The following is a 22,085-nucleotide window of genomic DNA, read 5'->3' as shown; positions in this document are numbered from 1 at the left end:
AATGGTGATTTGGAGATCTAAAATGTAGTAGCAATATAAGCAAGCTTACATTTTCGTCATTTTGTCTTTGATGGAAAGTTGATTAATTGGCAATTTTACCGCATATCCTTTAAAGGGGCACTAGCTACGAGATATATAACAAATCTAAAGTTTGATTTTTTTTGTTCAATCAATAATGAAAGTGAAATAGTGAAATAACAATTCGCTTTTTGCAACCAAAAAGGTTCAGTTTTGTCAAATTACGCTAAGAAACATTAATAATTAGTTATTCACTTGCAAGTGAATGAGTCGACCTCTTTAAATCCGTATTCGTGTGAACTTCAATTTAACCCCTACCTAGAGATTGACAACGCATGCATTGTACGTGTACTGGTTATTTAAAGAAAAAGCTTATCTTGATTTTTACAAATCCTGTTTGTCATCAGATGCTCCAATTTTATTTATATAAATATCGGATTTTTTTTTTTATCTGAGTCTGTTTCTTGAAGTTAGATTTCTGTGTAAATATATTCCTTTTTTCCTGTTATAGCTCATCTTGCTTCTTTCTAAGACCCACTCTAATACGCTTCGTCTCATTCTGGATTCTTTCTTAGCTCCACGCTAAGACACCGCTCCTCATTCTCGACTACTTGCTTATTTCTAAGCTCCACTATAAGACACTGCTACTCATTCTCGACTATTTGCTTATTTCTAAGCTCCACTCTAAGACACTGCTCCTCATTCTCGACTATTTTCTTATTTCTTAGCTCCACTCTTAAGACACTGCTCCTCATTCTCGACTATTTGCTTATTTCTAAGCTCCACTCTAAGACACTACTCCTCATTCTCGACTATTCGCTTATTTCTAAACTCCACTCTAAGACACTGCTCCTCATTCTCGACTATTTGCTTATTTCTAAGCTCCACTCTAAGACACTGCTCCTCATTCTCGACTATTCGCTTATTTCTAAACTCCACTCTAAGACAATGCTCCGCATTCTCAACTATTTGCTTATTTCTAAACTCCACTCTAATACACTGCTCCTCATTCTCGACTATTTGCTTATTTCTAAGCTCCACTCTAAGACACTGCTCCTAATTATCGACTATTTCCGTCTTTCTAAGCTCCACTCTAATACGCTGCTTCCCGATTCTATGATTTATTTGTAAGCTCCACTCTAAGACACTGCTCCCCATTCTCGACTATTTGCTTTCTTTCTAATCTCCACTCTAAGACGCTTGCTTCTCGATTCTAAGCTTTCTTTCTAATATCAATTCTAAGACACTGCTCCTCATTCTCGACTATTTGCTTTCTTTCTAATATCCACTCTAAGACGCTTGCTTCTCGATTCTAAGCTTTCTTTCTAAACTCCACTCTAAGACACTGCTCCTCATTCTCGACTATTTGCTTATTTCTAAGCTCCACTCTAAGACACTGCTCCTCATTCTCGACTATTCGCTTATTTCTAAACTCCACTCTAAGACACTGCTCCTCATTCTCAACTATTTGCTTATTTCTAAGCTCCACTCTAATACACTGCTCCTCATTCTCGACTATTTGCTAATTTCTAAACTCCACCCTAAGACGATGCTCCTCATAATGGATTCTTTCTAAGCTCCACTCTAAGACACTGCTCCTCATTCTCGACTATTTGCTTATTTCTAAGCTCCACTCTAAGACACTGCTCCTCATTCTCGACTATTTGCTTATTTCTAAGCTCCACTCTAAGACACTGCTCCTCATTCTCGACTATTCGCTTATTTCTAAACTCCACTCTAAGACACTGCTCCTCATTCTCGACTATTTGCTTATTTCTAAGCTCCACTCTAAGACACTGCTCCTCATTCTCGACTATTCGCTTATTTCTAAACTCCACTCTAAGACACTGCTCCGCATTCTCAACTATTTGCTTATTTCTAAACTCCACTCTAATACACTGCTCCTCATTCTCGACTATTTGCTTATTTCTAAGCTCCACTCTAAGACACTGCTCCTAATTATCGACTATTTCCGTCTTTCTAAGCTCCACTCTAATACGCTGCTTCCCGATTCTATGATTTATTTGTAAGCTCCACTCTAAGACACTGCTCCCCATTCTCGACTATTTGCTTTCTTTCTAATCTCCACTCTAAGACGCTTGCTTCTCGATTCTAAGCTTTCTTTCTAATATCCATTCTAAGACACTGCTCCTCATTCTCGACTATTTGCTTTCTTTCTAATATCCACTCTAAGACGCTTGCTTCTCGATTCTAAGCTTTCTTTCTAAACTCCACTCTAAGACACTGCTCCTCATTCTCGACTATTTGCTTATTTCTAAGCTCCACTCTAAGACACTGCTCCTCATTCTCGACTATTCGCTTATTTCTAAACTCCACTCTAAGACACTGCTCCTCATTCTCGACTATTTGCTTATTTCTAAGCTCCACTCTAAGACACTGCTCCTCATTCTCGACTATTTGCTTATTTCTAAGCTCCACTCTAAGACACTACTCCTCATTCTCGACTATTCGCTTATTTCTAAACTCCACTCTAAGACACTGCTCCTCATTCTCGACTATTTGCTTATTTCTAAGCTCCACTCTAAGACACTGCTCCTCATTCTCGACTATTCGCTTATTTCTAAACTCCACTCTAAGACACTGCTCCGCATTCTCAACTATTTGCTTATTTCTAAACTCCACTCTAATACACTGCTCCTCATTCTCGACTATTTGCTTATTTCTAAGCTCCACTCTAAGACACTGCTCCTAATTATCGACTATTTCCGTCTTTCTAAGCTCCACTCTAATACGCTGCTTCCCGATTCTATGATTTATTTGTAAGCTCCACTCTAAGACACTGCTCCCCATTCTCGACTATTTGCTTTCTTTCTAATCTCCACTCTAATACGCTTGCTTCTCGATTCTAAGCTTTCTTTCTAATATCCATTCTAAGACACTGCTCCTCATTCTCGACTATTTGCTTTCTTTCTAATATCCACTCTAAGACGCTTGCTTCTCGATTCTAAGCTTTCTTTCTAAACTCCACTCTAAGACACTGCTCCTCATTCTCGACTATTTGCTTATTTCTAAGCTCCACTCTAAGACACTGCTCCTCATTCTCGACTATTCGCTTATTTCTAAACTCCACTCTAAGACACTGCTCCTCATTCTCAACTATTTGCTTATTTCTAAGCTCCACTCTAATACACTGCTCCTCATTCTCGACTATTTGCTAATTTCTAAACTCCACCCTAAGACGATGCTCCTCATAATGGATTCTTTCTAAGCTCCACTCTAAGACACTGCTCCTCATTCTCGACTATTTGCTTATTTCTAAGCTCCACTCTAAGACACTGCTCCTCATTCTCGACTATTTGCTTATTTCTAAGCTCCACTCTAAGACACTGCTCCTCATTTTCGACTATTTCCGTCTTTCTAAGCTCCACTCTAATACGCTGCTTCCCGATTCTATGATTTCTTTCTAATCTCCACTCTAAGACGCTTGCTTCTCGATTCTAAGCTTTCTTTCTAATCTCCATTCTAAGACACTGCTCCTCATTCTCGAGTATTTGCTTTCTTTATAAGCTCCACTCTAAGACACTGCTTCTCATTCTCGACTTTTTTCTTTCTTTATAAGCTTCACTCTAATAGAATAGCTTAAAAAGTTCAGAAAGTCATTCCAAGATGCTGACGAGAGTGTAATAAAGCATAGAAATTTAAGCTATTCGTCACTCTAATCTACCTCAATGAACGATCCATCCAAAAGATGTGTGGCCTCTTACCCTCTGCAGGCACTGTTTAACGCTTTTGATTTAACACTAGATTCGACTGGTTTATCCAATCCTGAAAGTCCATACTCTGCCAAGCTGCTTTCTAACAGAAGTTTCTCTTGAAACTTTTACATATACAATGCTATTAATATTAAATAACTGTTCGTATTGGAACAAATATCATTTACCCTTTATTTCGGAATTAACAAATACTGATAAATATTTGATTTTGAACGTTTCCTGACGAAGGTAAATCAAGAAAAGCACTTCGGACGCGTGAAATTATTTAACGTGTTGTTTTCATTTTTTATTTTTCTTCCAGTTTAAACTTATAATTTTTATAATCGTTTGCCATGAGAAGATAACTCTGTCTGTATTATATATGTAAGACATGTTCATAGTTATCTCGCTTTGAACTAGCTTTAAATTAATCGTAATTGCATTAAACTGTTAGTATCGTCTGTCTACCCCCACCTCCCAACAGCAACAACAAAAGATTTAATAAAAGATAAATGATGGATGCCTTATTGTTTTCTCTCAGTTTTATTATTTTCAATGCTACATGTATGTTTGCCAACCGGTCATCTTAACTTGAATTGAAGGTCGATTGTAATGTTTGTATGGGTCTTCAAATTAAGAATCACCTAAATCTTAAAAACAATGGCATTGCCAGCAGTTTCAAATTAATATATTTTTTTTCAATTTAGAAATCTGAAGCAAATGTCGTCTCTTCCGCTCGGATTTTTAGTCTTGGTATAATTTCATACGGACTAGGCATTGCTGAAATCTTTTCAGATTATAATATTCCTTACTTTTAAAGCCTCAAGAAATGTCACGAACATATCCAATACAATCTATTTCTTTTACTGTTTGCCGATGGTGGACTGATCTCAATATCAGTCGTGAAATGTTGGTCCGATCTCACCATCAGTCGTGAAATTTTTGACCAATTCTCACTATGACTCGGGTCATACACGATCTGATCGGCAGTGTGAACCTAGCTTTAACTGTTGTTGCCTTTATCTTCTTATCCTTATCATTCAAATTTTTAGCTTTGAGCGTTTTACGAGGAATTTAACTCCAGAAAAGAATAATGAAAATAAAAATTTACAGCGATATCCTCATTCAATTGATAGTTCAAAAAGGGGGTATATTAATGCTTTTATAAAACCGACTTTGGCTTAGTGTAACAATTACTGTGGCAAGATTTTTCCTTCTCAGATCGTGACAATATTACAGGGTGCACATGCTGCTAACTAGATATTCCGATAAACACGGGTGGATAATGAGACGAAATAAAGATTTCATCTCTGATCTAGATATATTTGAAAATAATTTCATTTATTATACCCCGCTTTAGTTTTTTTTTCTCAGGAACTTCTTGAAAAGGATTTTCTGAAATTTAGTTTCAGGGTTTATATAAGTCAGTTATACCGTGTAATACGTTTTAAGATTCATCACTCAACAACCTCTTGCTAACCGAACACTTGTAGCAATTTACACATGATATATAGCCAATTTTCGATACACTTTTGGTTTCAGGGTCTATATAAGTCAAAAAGTTAAAAATTTTCGTCAAATTTTTCTGGAGGGCTACAATACAAGGTTTTCTGAAATTTGGTTTCAGGGTTTATATAAGTCAAAAAGTTAAAAATTTTCGTCTCTTTTTGGAGGGCTACAATACAAGGTTTTCTTAAATTTGATTTCAGGGCTATATCGTGATCACTTAACAACTTCCTGTTTACCAAAATATTTAGGCCGGAGTATCATCAGGGAGCAGTAGATCGAAGTTTTACTTGTTATTTGGGAGTCTGTCTTTTATCATCGTTTATTGTAAAAGACAAATTAAGCACAAGTTGACAGGGACAAAGGAAATTTATAGGCATATTACCAAATATTGGTATGTTGATCTATGCATAGAGAAAATAAATGGTTTCTTTCATTTTGCAATATTGAAGTTAATCAGACGAGAAAATTATACTTAAGGATGTTCGCTATTCTGTTTCAAAGTAAGCTTTTTAAATGACTGTTATAAATTGAAAGCATTTAAATAAAAGAACTAAAAAGCAGAATAAATGGAAGGGTCCGTGTGCTTATTTTCGAGATATAATATAATAAGCCATTGAAAATTTGGCGGGAAATGATTTTCCCTAGACTTTTCATAAATTTTACATTGGAAACCGAAACCTTATTCAATATTAAAACAATATTAGAAATAAAAAAGATTTTATAGGATTTTCAAGTATGGTTTTTCAATCTACTTTTAAAAAATTAATGAAAGAAAAGAATTAATGGCATTACACGAATAAAACGAGAGGGATTCCGAATATCTGGCAAACGGCATTCAAAAACAAGAGTAGCGAACATCCGGTTTGATCAGATTCGGATTTAGGAGGAAAATTTGCTCGGTTGATTATATAGGGAATAACTAAAGCGGCCCCCCTCATCGGCAGTTAGTGGGTCCCCTCTTATGGAAATGTCTGAATCCGTCACTGTTCATAGTTCCAGAGACATATATGTCTCTGATAGTTCATTATCAATTTATTATATATCGTTCTATATTTGCTAACATCACTCGATCATAGCCTCGTTCATATTGGCCTTGTGATGACTAAGTTCCTCTTGTTACATGTTTGAGTGTTTCCAATTAAGATAGTACGTTAAGTACATGTTATGTTGCGTAAGTTAAAATACTGTAAATTCTAAGTCTTTTAAACTGAAACTTTGTAATCAGATCACATTGCCAAAAACAAGTAATTTAAATGATAAGAATAGAATAAGAAATGAATAAGAATATTTATTATTCCAATCAAGGTCCCTTGATGGGCAGCATAACATGTTCACGTAAACAATACATAAGAAATCCCGGTTACTTAGTGAAGAATAGTTCAGCTTAATCGAATAATCCATGCATGTATATTACTTCATTCATTTGACGTTCAGAAATTCATCACGTGACACAGTATAATAAAAAAAATCATTCAGCGACAAATGGAATATCATATTAAAGCTAAAATCAATGTGTGACAATTGGATCAAGCAAATGAACCATATTGCTTGTTATTGATTTAATTAGAAGAAAATGCAAATAAAGTATGATTCAAGCACATGTAGTACGTCCTTGTTGTACATTTTTATAATCCTAATAAAATTGAATTTATGATGTGGTTTGTCCAGACAGGTAAACATGTATTCTCATTGTTACACACATCACTACACTACTGCACGTCGGCTTCACCTATAGTAGGTTTGACATGTTAATTTTACACAAATAACACCAAAGGTCATATTGCTATTGGATTTTACATTATCAATGTAAGTTTCGTTTTGTTATAGATATAATAGTTTACTATGTAGATATTTTTTTGATTAAACAGAGACTAATATATAAATAGGATACTGTAAACCATCCTCAGTCAGTACACATCAACTTCCTTTCTTCAGTTCTTTTTATATATAATCACAAAAGTTTCTAATGATGTTTATTAGGATATTTTTAAATATATTTTTTAAATGTTTGATATGGGTGTAGAGGTTGGGCGAAAGATGGCCGGCATATATATATATATATACTTCAGGGCCAATTGTTTTCTTTTGTTGTAGGTCCCTTTTGGCCATTGTTTTTTTCTTCAAAACAGGCCAATCAAATTTATACAAGAATTTTTTATTGTATTTTAAACTATTAATTTCAGAGTATTTTTCAAGGAGGTGTTGACTTGTGACAAAATTTTTGTTGTTTCCTGTTTTGTTTTATGTATTATGAAACTGGAAAAGAGAAATCAGAACAATATGAATTAGGGTGAAAAATAGGGCTCTGGGTTGTCAACTGAAGCTTTGGTTCATAACAAAACAATGATAATTGATATTAACGCCCATCCACCAATCATACAGTACACAATATGATTTCACATTCTTAAAAAGAAACGGTTTAGTACACATTCAAACAAAGCTAATAAAAAGTTAAATAAGACAAGAGTGTGTTGTGAAACCACAGGCACTTGTGTCAGAATTTTTTTTACTATATACCTTGATGTTATATATTAAGGAATCTAGGGGAAAAAATTCTGAGACGAGCGCCTGTGTGTGACACCCATACATTGACCCCGAATCAGTAACCTCATTAGTGATTTTTTTATGCCCCATTTATTGGCTTTATGTTTTCTGGTCTAAGTCTTTGTGTCCGTTCGTCCGTCTGTCCCGCTTTAGGTTAAAGTTTTTAGTCGAGGTAGTTTTTGATGAAGTTGAAGTCCAATCAATTTGTAACTTAGTACAAATGATCCCTATGATATGATCTTTCTCATTTTAAAGCCAAATTAGAGATTTTTTCTCCATTTTCACGGTCAACTGAACATAGAAGATGATAGTGAGGATTCATGGGCATTCATTTTTAGCTAAGATGTTGTATGATTGCCAATGAGACAACTCTCCACCAGAGACCATCGGACTGGAAGTTTACATCTATAGCTCACCATACAGCCTTAAGCAAGGAGCAACACATATACCACACATATAGTCAGCTATAAAAGGCCCTGGAATGACAAATATAAAACAATTCAAACGAGAACACTAACGGGTTGTTAAAAAACAATATTTTGTCATTTTAAAGAATTTAGCGATTGTTTGACAGACCATTGGATTTATTCATAATATTTTTAATTTTCGGATGTTTAGAACTTGACATACATCGTAGCTCATTGACATATTTCTTGTGTTGAAGTACAGACACTTGTCTCACAAATGTCTCATAATTTATTTTCGTATATATATATATATATCTTTATATAACACATTCAGGTGTATAGTCATAATAGTACATTTTTTTTCTGAAGTGCCCGTGTATTGAAGACATCATGTTGACTGTAGTTGTCTTTAATTTTTTGTTTATGTCGTCGGATAATTTCTATTTGAATGATTGGCGTGCACCTTTCGTTTTCTCTAAATGATATCTAGATTTTTCATTCATTACGAGTAAAAAACACTCTCTAATACTATTGCTTCCAAACTGATCAATTTCTTCTAAGTTTATATTTAATGGGAGATATTAATCTTCTGAAGATTTCAATATCCTTATTAAAGGACGGTATTTCTCTCCGAGCCATCCAGCTTTCTCCATGAAAAACTGACTGCCTCGAAAAAGAACAATTGTATTGAAAGTGGCGTTAAACAACAATCGATTAATTGAATAAACATTTATGTTAGACAAGAGATTGACTATTTTAAGTCTATAATCATACTTGACAAGCGGAGAACCGAGTGCATGGATACAACAAACATAAGAGCCTCAGTCGAGTGAAAAATAAGTCATTAATTTCAAAGAAGACTCATCAGAATAATTTTGATAATTGCGCATTGATTTAAGGAGTGTATCAAGATAATTGAATTGTTGACATGCAAGTAACAATACGAACGACAGACAGCCGAACATCTGCTTCGATGTGTCGCCAAAATCTCAAAGAAATTTTTAGTAAAAATGAATGGTTTACGTAAGAGACGACATCAAAAGTTCAATAAAGGATAACAAACTTAATTCACATAATTTTTACACTGACCTCCCCTTTCCTCTTAACTTATTTTGGGAAAAATGATTGCCCAATAGGGATACATATAAAATCGATGTCAATTAAACAAATTTGCAGTAATTTTACCCCCCCCCAAAAAAAACAACAAAAAACAAAAACTAAAACTAAAAAAACTATATGATTTAAATTTTTTTTTTTATCCTACATTGATATTTTGATGTTGTACATGCATTTTCGTATTACTAAATTTGGGCATTATTCACGTAAAATGTCTGTGAGATTTTAAGCAATTTACATATTTTTTAAACATGCGCGTTTTACAAATACCTAGAAAAATTGAAAGCAATTTTGACGAAATGCGTTTAACTATACAAGGCCCCGAATACAATGTTGGCAATAACAAAACGCAGCTGCTTCGAATATTGAACAGAGAAAATTATTGTGTGATAATAAATGACAAATAAAATCAACAGAATAGCATGCATGCAACTTGATTTTTTACAAGTAAAGATTTATTCTACTAAGTTATTTACAATTTCTACCAATTCTGACCTCGAGAAAAAATTGTGTATGTGGTCCAAGGACACAGTTATCGTCCTTTGGTTTTTGGTAATATAGTCCCTAGTGTAAACAGTGTATAACTTGCATGTTTCATTTAATACACTTTCCCAATTTATTTCTTGATATTAAATGCATGAAATATTAAGTAGGGGGATGTAATAACATGTTAAAAAAAACTGGGTGCTGAATCTTTATGTTAAGTAGTGATTTGGTCCAGTTCAAAAAGGTCAAATTTTATCACGCCTGAAGCTGTCAAACTGAATTTTACACCCCCTTTATACAGAATTGTCAATACAGTCCTACACACAGCCCTCAAATTGAAAAGTTTTACAAAACTACTGTTTAGATAAAAACAACATAAAACCTAAGTGGCTGTCAACATTCATTAAATGAAATTTGTCAAATTTGTAATATTATCAGTAAAATTAACATTACACAGGTTGGGTCGGTTCAAATATCTTGCTAGCTACAGTGATAATTTCTGCCTCCTTTGTGATAAAACTGGTGTACACATAAATGGCATTATTTTTGTGCAAAACATGAAATATAATTTCAAGGAATAAACAATTTCATGACTCTTTGTATGGGTGAAAAAAAAAAATCAACAGAAAGAAGCTGTTTAGTATAAACATTTCAACAAGTTATAATAAATAAGAACATTTAAAATAGATAGAATTTTACATTAAAAAATGCATGACAATTGGCATTTTCAAAGTTCACCTTATCAGTTAATTTGCACTTTACATGTATCACACAATTCAAGTTAATAAAATAAAGAACAAAAAAGAGGGGTTGAAAAATTAGAATAAAATTTTCATTTAAATTTTAAAATCAATAAATGAAGATTCACAATTTATTCTTTTAGTAAATTTCACTAAGGCTCCAGCAGAATCCAGAGGTGGATTTAGTCGGGGGCAAGGGGACCCCCCCTTCCTTTTTGGGAAAAAAATGGTTGCTTATTTAGGGAATCACTGAAGCATGACTGGAGCAGGAGCCCCTCTTAGACAATCAGTGGGCCCCCACTTATGAAAATTTCTGGATCCGCCACTGGAATCTCCTCCCACTCCACACACACATCCCTTAATAATGATCAATAATATTTCAGGAAAAATGTAACTTATTTTATCATTTAGTCATCTGAGAAACAACATTCCAATTCTAAGCTGACCACACTTTGCAGTTACTCTTTAAGGATGTGTGCGTCACCATTCTTGTTTTGCATGTCTTAAGCACCTCCTACGCTATTTAAAGTCACAACGTCCAGACTATAAAATTCATAAGGTTCCGTGGAACCCAGTGTCTCGCCTACTTTTGCTGTTTATCACAGACTCAACAAAAATGACGAAAAAAATCAATAAAAATATTCCTCTCAATACTATCTGTTAATTTTAAGAAACTTCTGTCCAACATGTCCAAGTTTGGTAAAATTCCTGGATAGTGTATGAATCTAATAAATGTTTTAAAAACGGCAGACTGTGTGTAATGTTAACTTGAAGAAAATCTAAGTCCATTTATAAATATCATACAGAAAAACAGGTACAATTTGTTTCTTAAATTTCCTTCTAGATACTAGCTTTTGATCATAAACAAGCTTCTTTCCAAGTTTGGTGCAAATCCAGGATAGTATTAGAAAGTTATCAAAATTTTTAAAACTTCAACCTCAGAGTGAATATTTTGTACTTGGTTTTGGTGTTGTTTGGGGTTAGACTTTACTCAGCTTGGTTTAGAGAGAGGTTGGATGAAACTTGTATGTCACGTATGCAGATGACAAGTAATTTGTATGCTGTTTGTGTTTTAGGACTTTATCCTAACACTAGGGTTTCTGAAATTGTCCGGTTACCTTTAAATAAAAGCACAAAGTTCTGTCCAGTTGGAATACACAGATAGTACACCAACTGAACAAACTTGTTTATATAGTACCTGGAGAAAGTATCCAATTAATCAATAAAGTAATAAACGTCGGTACTAAACTTTTGCATCTTTGACGTGACCGTGGCCATTAAATTACTCAATTTTTATGCACGGTCATTTATCTGGACAAATGCAACTAAACTTTGAATACATTATACTTCAAACTTTGAAGAATATTTAATGAAAATCTCTCTATAACATGTATAATAAGAATATTTGATGAAAATCTCTCTATAATAAATATATTGTTTCCTGGCAGAAAAACTAAGTCCATTTGTAAGTAAAATACGGAATTTCATTTTTACAAAATTTACTTCTAGATACTATCTTATGATCAGAAACAAGCTTCTGTCCAAGTCTGGTACAAATCCAGGATAGTTTTATAAGAAAGTTATTAAAATTTTAAAAACTTTAACCACAGAGTGAATGTTATGTTTCCTGGCAGAAAAACTAAGTCCATTAATAAGTGAAATACAGAAAAATGGAATTTCAATTTTACAAAATTTACTTCTGGATACTATATGATCATAAACAAGCTCCTGTCCAAGTTTGGTACAAATCCAGGATAGTTTAAGAAAGTTATTAAAATTTCAAAAAAATTAACCACAGAATGAATAGTTGTGGCCGCCGCTGCCGACAACTCCCCCCCCCCCTTTTGCCGCCGCCGACGGAATGTAGGATCACTATGTCCCTATTTTTCGACTAAAGTCGAATGCTCGACTAAAATCAATGATTTTAAAAAAAATGATTAAAAAGGGGGATTTTCCAGTTTTCGGACAGTTACTCAAAAATGCTTTCAGCAATTCTCATGAAACTTTGGTAAATTGTTAATATCCATTGATGTAAGCTCCCTTTTGATTTTCATAAATTTCTTATATGACATTGAAAAGCAATTGAACTTTACTCTATGAAAATGTGAAGGGCGTATCATGCACTCATGGCGCAGCTATTTATTCATAATGTAAAATCTTCATTTATGACAAAACTGTAGTCAGGTAGCTATAGTGTTTACATTGTTGGGAATCATATTACCCATCTTGTACATAGTTGAACTTTTTACAGATAAAAATTGAAACAATAATATATTTAATTGAAAGTGACAAGTACTTAGATAATACTAGCTTATCTGACATTTAATACCAGATGAAAGAGCGCTCCAGAAGAGCGAATAATAGAGGGCTGTGTGGTGGACTGAATATTTTGAGTTAGAGCTGGTAGAAGTTTCTATAATTTTGATATTATTAATTTGTCTCACTGGTTGAACACTACACTGTAATCTTTTTGAGAAAGAGCAGGTGCGATTTTTTTAATTTGAATTTATTGTCTAAAAGAAATGCACTACGAAATAACTGTGTTCTCGGGCCATGTGTTGATATCAGAAGTAATTATACATACATGTACACAATTATGCTTCATAAAACTTGAAATACCAGGAAATTATATGTTTATTTTCTCGTTAAACTTCCGAGTGTTCTAGGAAATACAGAAGGATATACCACATCCGTCCGTCAATATAACACTGTTTTAAATCTATTTAGAAACATGATAAATAAGTAGACTATCCTAAATATAGCCTGGTTTACGTTAATAAAACGTATATGTAACTGTAACGTAGCAAATCGACAGTAACACATCAAAGGATACACAAGTTTGTCTTAATTTTAAATGGATATCATATCATATATGTATTCAGACATTCGAAGTGAATTATCAAAAAAATATTCGCTGGCTCTCAAATGACTGTCCATTAACTATAGAACTATTTACTACTTACTGAGGAACACAAATTAAATATGTCTTAAAACATGGTTTGTGTTTAAAAAGGGATGGTACAGATTCCTTACGTTTTAAATGATAAACATGACAACACATATTTACATCGTAATCTTAGTCAAGACCTGTTTTCTTTCAGATCATATCAAATGTATGCACGCTCTTATATATTTATGGTTTAATAAGTTCAATGTGAAGAGAGGACTTCATAAGCATTTGACCTATAGCTTATTTGACTTATCTGATTTGTATCTTATCATATGAGGTATAATCCTGATTTGTTCCATGTTATATGACTAACTCCTATTATATTCCTTAATTGAGCTGTTTGTTCCTTTGTTTTATCGATAAAAAGATTATCATGCTAAACTAACAATCCCATAACTGTTCCTCCATCATACTAAACTAACCATCCCATAACTGTTCCTCTATCATACTAAACTAACCATCCCATAACTGTTCCTCTATCATACTAAACTAACCATCCCATAACTGTTCCTCTATCATGCTAAACTAACCATCCCATAACTGTTCCTCCATCATACTAAACTAACCATCCCATGACTGTTCCTCCATCATACTAAACTAACCATCCCATGACTGTTCCTCCATCATACTAAACTAACCATCCCATAACTGTTCCTCCATCATACTAAACTAACCATCCCATAACTGTTCCTCCATCATACTAAACTAACCATCCCATAACTGTTCCTCCATCATACTAAACTAACCATCCCATAACTGTTCCTCCATCATGCTAAACTAACCATCCCATAACCATCCCATGACTGTTCCTCCATCATACTAAACTAACCATCCCATAACTGTTCCTCCATCATACTAAACTAACCATCCCATAACTGTTCCTCCATCATACTAAACTAACCATCCCATAACTGTTCCTCCATCATGCTAAACTAACCATCCCATAACTGTTCCTCCATCATGCTAAACTAACCATCCCATAACTGTTCCTCCATCATACTAAACTAACCATCCCATAACTGTTCCTCTATCATACTAAACTAACCATCCCATAACTGTTCCTCCATCATACTAAACTAACCATCCCATAACTGTTCCTCCATCATACTAAACTAACCATCCCATAACTGTTCCTCTATCATACTAAACTAACCATCCCATAACTGTTCCTCTATCATCCTAAACTAACCATCCCATAACTGTTCCTCTATCATGCTAAACTAACCATCCCATAACTGTTCCTCTATCATACTAAACTAACAATCCCATAACTGTTCCTCTATCATACTAAACTAACCATCCCATAACTGTTCCTCCATCATACTAAACTAACCATCCCATAACTGTTCCTCCATCATACTAAACTAACCATCCCATGACTGTTCCTCCATCATACTAAACTAACCATCCCATAACTGTTCCTCCATCATACTAAACTAACCATCCCATAACTGTTCCTCCATCATACTAAACTAACCATCCCATAACTGTTCCTCTATCATACTAAACTAACCATCCCATAACTGTTCCTCTATCATGCTAAACTAACCATCCCATAACTGTTCCTCCGTTAAAAATCAGATAGAAACTGACCTATTAGTTTATATAGCAGTATATATCATATTTGTTTTTAGTTCATTATTTTGCATATAAATCAGGCAGTTACTTTATCGTTTGAATTGTTTAACACATGATGTGGTATGGGTGACCTATAGCTGTTTATTTTGTCATTTCGTCTCTTGTGGAGTTTTTTCATTATCAATAACCACATTATTTGCATACATGTATGTAATCTTACATGTTTTTTGTTATTCAGCAAATATGTTCAAATTAAACCGAATTTGACTTAGTGAATAAAAATATTAAATCGAGAACATGTGATTCATTTTTGGCGGCATGCATTGTAACGTCACTTGATGCCACACAGATAGGCCAATTATCTGTTTGAACAAAAAAAAATAGATATATCCATAGATTTATTTTTCTTCAACTAAGTATACTGTCTTATCTTCATCGTATTTTTTTCTAAATTTTATCGTGTATTATAGAAATTCGTTCGTAAATTGTCACCGCATGCAGGCCAGTAAAAATGTATAAAAGTACTAACAGTCTCACCTTTAAATGATAGCTTTAAAAAACTTTCAAATCATTTTCATACATGATTTTTCGTTATGTAAATCATGTTGTGGAAACAAATAACACCAGTTTAAACTAAGCATACAATTGCAAGCTATGAAAATCTTAAAAGTATCGTGCTGGTGGTCATACGGTCGATCCCAAGTTCGCAACCACCCTAAATTCAACCAAGTGTTGTCCTCCTGGCTACTAAAACAAAATCCTCAAGTTTTCCGTCATTGATTTTTATTTAGATACCAAGTTGGCGTTTCCGTCAGATCATGCAGGGTAAAATAATTTTGACGTGATTTCATGATTTTGCTTTAAATATGAGTGTTTTTATTTCCCACTTTATAAAACCGATTTTTTTAAAATTTGTTGCCTCAGAAACCTGTTATGTCCAATAGCTTAAAATCAATGATTACTGTTAACTTTTTGAATATCTTTCTCTGAACGATTCAAAACCAAAGGCCCCGGGATTGGCGGGAAGGCGGGATACAACCTTATACTACTGGCAAAGGAGTTGGTACACTAACTCCTATTTTTTCTACTGTGATAATGTACTGTAAACTTGATACAAACATATGATATGTAAACATGTCCAATTATTTCAGTTATATATTTTACTTACAATAAGCTAAATTTCGTCATTTACTGACGCAAATCTGACGTCAAAATGAAGGGGAATATTTCGTAAAAACCTGATTTTAGCAGTTTTATGCATAATTTATGATAGTTTTCTGTGAAGAAAAATAGTGACGCCACCCTTCGCCTACAATTATTTTTAATATTCTTTACAAAGTATTATCATATATTTTACTATTTTACACATAACTGACAAAATTCAATCGAGTGGGGGTTGTAGGCACTTACAAAATAGTGAAAAAGGGTGGAAAGATTGCAAAATTTTTAGAAAAATGGACGATAATGAAATCTATTCATTTTTTTTTCAGGCTAGTATATTTATAAGTATGAAACAGATATATATATTTTTTGGTTCATTATTCTCTAATTTGTAACCCCCTTTCAGACACAGACACTCGTCTCAGATTTTTTTGCCTTATACACCTTTATAGTGTTACATGTAGATAAAGGTATATAGGCTATTTTTTTTCCGAGACGAGTGCCTGTGCTTTCAGACCCGTATATTGGGCTTATAATTTGGCAGATGCACATTTCGTTTAAATAAGAATCTTCAGTGGCGATCGAATGAATCAATCTTAACATTTTGAACATAATAAATGTTCAGACATAAAATAAGGAAGACAATTTATGTCTTCTTTAGATACATAAATCTTTGATATAAGGGAGATAAGTGATACAAGTTTATTTGCCTCAACCACAAATAAATAAATTTGGTGTTTTTACTGTCTTCTGATTGGTTAAAATTATTAGTTTTATTTTCAATGTTGCCAATTTTGATGGCGACACGCCCACTCTGTCGACGTTGTGTATTCATACGCCAACATGTGTGCACGTTGTTATTGTTAATATAAATGATATAAAAAGTTCTTTGAGCCTTATTTTTGATAGAAATTTATTTATAATGAATGGCAATAATTTATTTTGATTTTATTGAATGGTTCAATGAATTCAAAATAGATAATAGCCATTCATTAATATCATCGAAAGATAATGATTTGATTGACATGTAAATGACTTACTACCAAGTGACCATAACAGATGGGGTTCTTAATCAATGTATTCGATCGAATATGCGGCCAAATGTGAGGCCAAATGTAAAGTGTAAAATGAAGCAGAGTAACAGCTTGACCTTTTTACTTGTAATAACTCTATGATTATATAACTCTTCAATTACGCTGAAGTTCAATCTAAATGCATTGAATATTATGTGTATTATTTGTTAATTCGGTATGTTTGCCTTACTGCAAGTGACTGAAAATTTAATTATTAATAATATCGAACTTTTGAATGGAGAATAGAAGACGTAGAAGGATTTCAAATAAGGATTATTGATATGCAACATAACACAATTACTCAATCAAATCAACCTTTAAATATGTACATTGGTCATTTGGAAATTTTAAAATGGACTTAATATTACTAGTTAAAAAAACATCAAATGATCAAACAAATCAAGACGACATTATTTCTGAAACACTACGTACATGACATACAAAATGAGATCTTAAATATATATACCATACTTAGCTAAACATTTGATAGATGGACCGTGGTGAAATATTAGGTTTCTCATGTTACTATTTTAATAGTCTACGATATGACTTTTGTGAATAAGTATGGACGCAACTTGAAGCTTATTTTGTCATGAACAATAAAGTGGCTTTCACGAAAATAACTTTTTTTTATAGTATGATAGTTTCTTTCTATGTATTTGTTAAAATTGATTTTCAAAGGTTTGTTAAACAGCAACGTAAGTCTAAAGTTAACAATGTTCAGTATGATTTTCTTAATTTCTTATAAACGCAACATCAATACATTAACAATGACCACTGCCCTTTCCTCGATCTTGATATCTATATCATAAACGGGAAGCTTAATACAAAAAATTATGATAAAAGAGATGATTTTTCATTTCCTATTGTTAATTATCCATTTTTAGATGGTGACGTTCCCTTGTCACCATCTTATGGTGTTTATATATCTCAACTTGTACGATTCGCTCGTGTATGTAACAATGTATTAGATTTTAGCGAGAGAAATTTATGTATTACTGAAAAATTATTACACCAGGGTTTTCGATATCACAAACTGGTCAAAACATTTACTAAATTTTATCACCGGTATAAGGAAATAATTCGTAAATATAACTCAACATGCAGACATCTTATACGTTCAGGTATTTCACATCCAAAATTTTATGGAAATATTCTTTATAAAGCACAAAAATGTCAGTATTCTCCTCAGAAACTAACAAAACCTTTAAATAGACTTATTAAAAGGGGATATAGTTACGATACTGTTGTCAGGTCATTAAAGATTGCATATTTTGGCTTTAACATTGATTCACTGATAGGGTCTTTGCATCGGAACTAAACACATTTATTTCTAAAAAAACAGTTGTTGGCATGACACGGGTTATGTTCTTCTCATATATTTTATGATAGTATGATACTAAACCCCCAACGGGAGGGATTGTACCTGATATTCATATGATGAAGACATAATCTTTCAATCAGTTTAATTGAGGTCTGGAGCTGGCATGTCAGTTAACTGCTAGTAGTCTGTTGTTATTTATGTATTATTGTCATTTTATTTATTTTCTTTTGTTACATCTTTTGACATTAGACTCGGACTTCTCTTGAACTGAATTTTAATGTGCGTATTGTTATTCTTTTACTTTTCTACATTGGCTAGAGGTATAGGGGGAGGGTTGAGATCTCATAAACATGTTTAACCCCGCCGCAATTTTGCGCCTGTCCCAAGTCGGGAGCCTCTGGCCTTTGTTAGTCTTGTATGATTTTAAATTTTAGTTTCTTGTGTATAATTCGGAGTTTAGTATGACGTCCATTATCACTGTACTATTATGCATATTTTAGGGGCCAGCTGAAGGACACCTACGGGTGCGGGAATTTTCGCTACATTGAAGACCCATTGGTTGCCTTCGGCTGTTGTTTGCTCTATGGTCGGGTGGTTGTCGCTTTGACATATTCACCATTTCCTTTCTCAATTTTATTCTTTTAAATATTGTTTTATTTTATTCATTTTGTTTTCAGTAACATGAACGTACGTTTACTATATATCACCAAATCCTGTGATTGATTGATGTTTGTTAGTTGCTTAACGTCCAGTGGCAAATATTTTATGCACATTAAAGACGAGAACAAGTGAACAAAAATACAATATGTAGGTCTAGAAATAAAGGACATCCGGAAAAAAAGGTTGGAAAAATTTGGACTGCCAGAGGGTATATTGGATAGGGACAGAAATGTTGCCTTGCAACAGGACACCTCAATAACTTGTTGCGAGGCTTCTTAACGTGCAGAGAGCGTGGCACTCTCTTTACACGAGGCATCGGATTTAACGTTCCCATTCTGACCGGACGTTTTTCTTGTATGGTGTGTGCTAAATTGCAAAAATTTGAAGATGTTGTAGCCTTTGAATGAGTTCAAAAATCAAACATCTCATTTTGTTTAAAACATATATACTAAGTATATTAATACACTATTTGGAGTTTCAGACACACAGAGTATATACTCTAACAAATTATGAACTAACTATACATTCTGAACTTCTCCCTTTAAGCAATGAAAATAGTTATCTTTCGAGGTTTTTGTCTCCGAAAACGTATATACTTTTTTATTTATAAGTATACTATAATTATTTTCATGAATCAATTGACCAATCATTAATCTATCTGTAGGAATAATTAATTCACTGATATACCGATAATCAATTGGATGGTAGTTCAATACTATATCATATTAATTGTTTTTATAGATTGTTTCCATAGATACTAAATATAATTATATAGCGATCGATATTAGAGTTGTAACATTCTGAATATTCTATATAAACACATTGATGATATATATATATATCTAATTACATCCTCTTTCAATTTTAGTTTACCAACAATGTTAAAGACGACAACCAAACGACAATCCTAGTATTTGCTCAACTGACTAAAACATGGAGTTGAAGAGGAAATATGCCATAGCTGCTGTGTCATTAGTTTTAATTATTGCATGGATTTTAATTCCAAACAATGTTCTTCAGACAGTTAGTGATAAAACAACAGTTGTTTTGAACGTTTTTGGGAACCGTAAGGCTGCTACTACAAAGAGTACGCCGAAATTACCACTAAATACATCCCCTACGGATCCTTTGGAAATAATTCGTAGAGACTGTGGTCAATTGTGTGATACGTTAAGAAAAGGATCACCAGGACCATATTTTGATCATGTCAATGCAGATATTAACTGTCAAGCGATATTCAGAAACGAGTATGTTGACCGTGGTCATGAGCTACCTCATGCACCAAAATCAATTCCGAAAAATCTAATGATTGAATATACCATGAACAATCGTATTCCAGTGAAGTATTGGTATTTTGATAGTCAATATTTAGGTAAAACAGCAAGATCACCTGTTTGGACAGAGAAAGGTATTGAAGACTGGATCATTAGTGCAAAGCAAGGTAAATTACGCGGGAACTATGGTGCTGGAGAAACAAATGCTCTTAGGGATGCTTTGAAACATGCTCCTGGTATTGTTGATGGTAGAGTTATGGTGATAGGTTCCGAAAATCCATGGGTTGAGGCATGCGTATTAGAAGCAGGTGCGCGTGAAGTCTTTACATTAGAGTATGGCAGTATCAAATCAGAACATCCAAAAGTGAAAACTATTGTTCCGTTAGATTTTCGTATGCGTTATCTTAACAATACTTTGGGAACTTTTGATGCCATTGTTACTTTCAGTTCTATAGAACACTCTGGATTAGGGAGATATGGGGACGCTTTGAATCCCTGGGGTGATATCATTGCCATAGCACGAGCCTGGTGTGTAACAAAACCTGGAGGCTCATTAACTATAGGTGTGCAGTATAATTATGACCATGAATACCTTAGATTTAACGCTGACCGATGGTATGGTAAAATAAGATATCCATATTTAACTACAAATTGGAAACAACACTACAGAGGCAAAGGTTCACAGCGTGTTCATGTTTTTACGAAATAAAAAAAAAATGTATTTAAGTTATTCGTTGTATATTGATAATAATAGAGCCAGTAAAGTTGGATAAGATCCATGTAAACTATCGATTCTTCTAATAACCTTTCTCTAAAAGGTTATCGATGGTACACTGTCGTAAGTTAAGATCTTTGAATATAGTTGTTATCGACACTATATCATTGATTGTATTTTGTATACATTGAAACTTATCTCAATATGTATTGTATTTAAAAGTTCTCACTTTATGGTCATACATCATAGTGTTTATGACGTCTTAAAACTAAATCTGTGGGATGTGTACTTATTGATATTGATATTGTTTTTTTTATTGAAAGTTGTGACAAAAAACCGACAAAAGTGGTTTATCTGCTGTTAGCTCGAAATCTGCACGTGACAGTTAATGCAAACAATCTAACAATCAATCAATTGCATTAGGTTTACAGAAACATATTGTAAAATGATTTTGTGAGGCTTCATAGTTGTGTAACGTTACAAACTGTACATATCAGTTACAAATGGCTTAGCTCAATGGATTGGTAGGAAGCACGCAAAAAAAAAAAAAAAGAATTTGGTTTCTTCTTCGAATTGTTTTTTCGGGAGATTTTGTAGCTTGCTATTTGGTATGGGTATTGTTCATTGTTAAAGGCTTTTCGATGACCTACAGTTGTTACCTTCTTCGTTATTTGCATACGGTGTAGGTTTTTTCTCATGAGCCATCATTCCACATCTCCTTTCCTTAATTTTATTTTTGAAATAAAAACAATAAACACAATTCACAAATACACAAATACAAGGGTACTCGGAGTTGCGGAACGCTGGTTCAATTACA

General features: G+C 33.5%; 1 long non-coding RNA gene across 1 annotated transcript; it reads left to right on the top strand.

Annotated features, from left to right (window-relative positions):
* The first annotated feature begins 5,640 nt into the window (after positions 1–5,640).
* Positions 5,641–21,279, top strand: LOC143082387 (uncharacterized). The gene is made up of 2 exons (XR_012980377.1): positions 5,641–7,046; positions 20,148–21,279. It is a non-coding gene; the product is annotated as an uncharacterized LOC143082387 (long non-coding RNA).
* Positions 21,280–22,085: the final 806 nt, after the last annotated feature.

This window comes from Mytilus galloprovincialis, chromosome 7 (assembly GCF_965363235.1).
Source record: "Mytilus galloprovincialis chromosome 7, xbMytGall1.hap1.1, whole genome shotgun sequence".
Lineage (NCBI taxonomy): Eukaryota > Metazoa > Mollusca > Bivalvia > Mytilida > Mytilidae > Mytilus > Mytilus galloprovincialis.
Note: the sequence above shows the minus strand (reverse complement) of the source record. Positions and strands in the feature narration are given on the sequence as shown.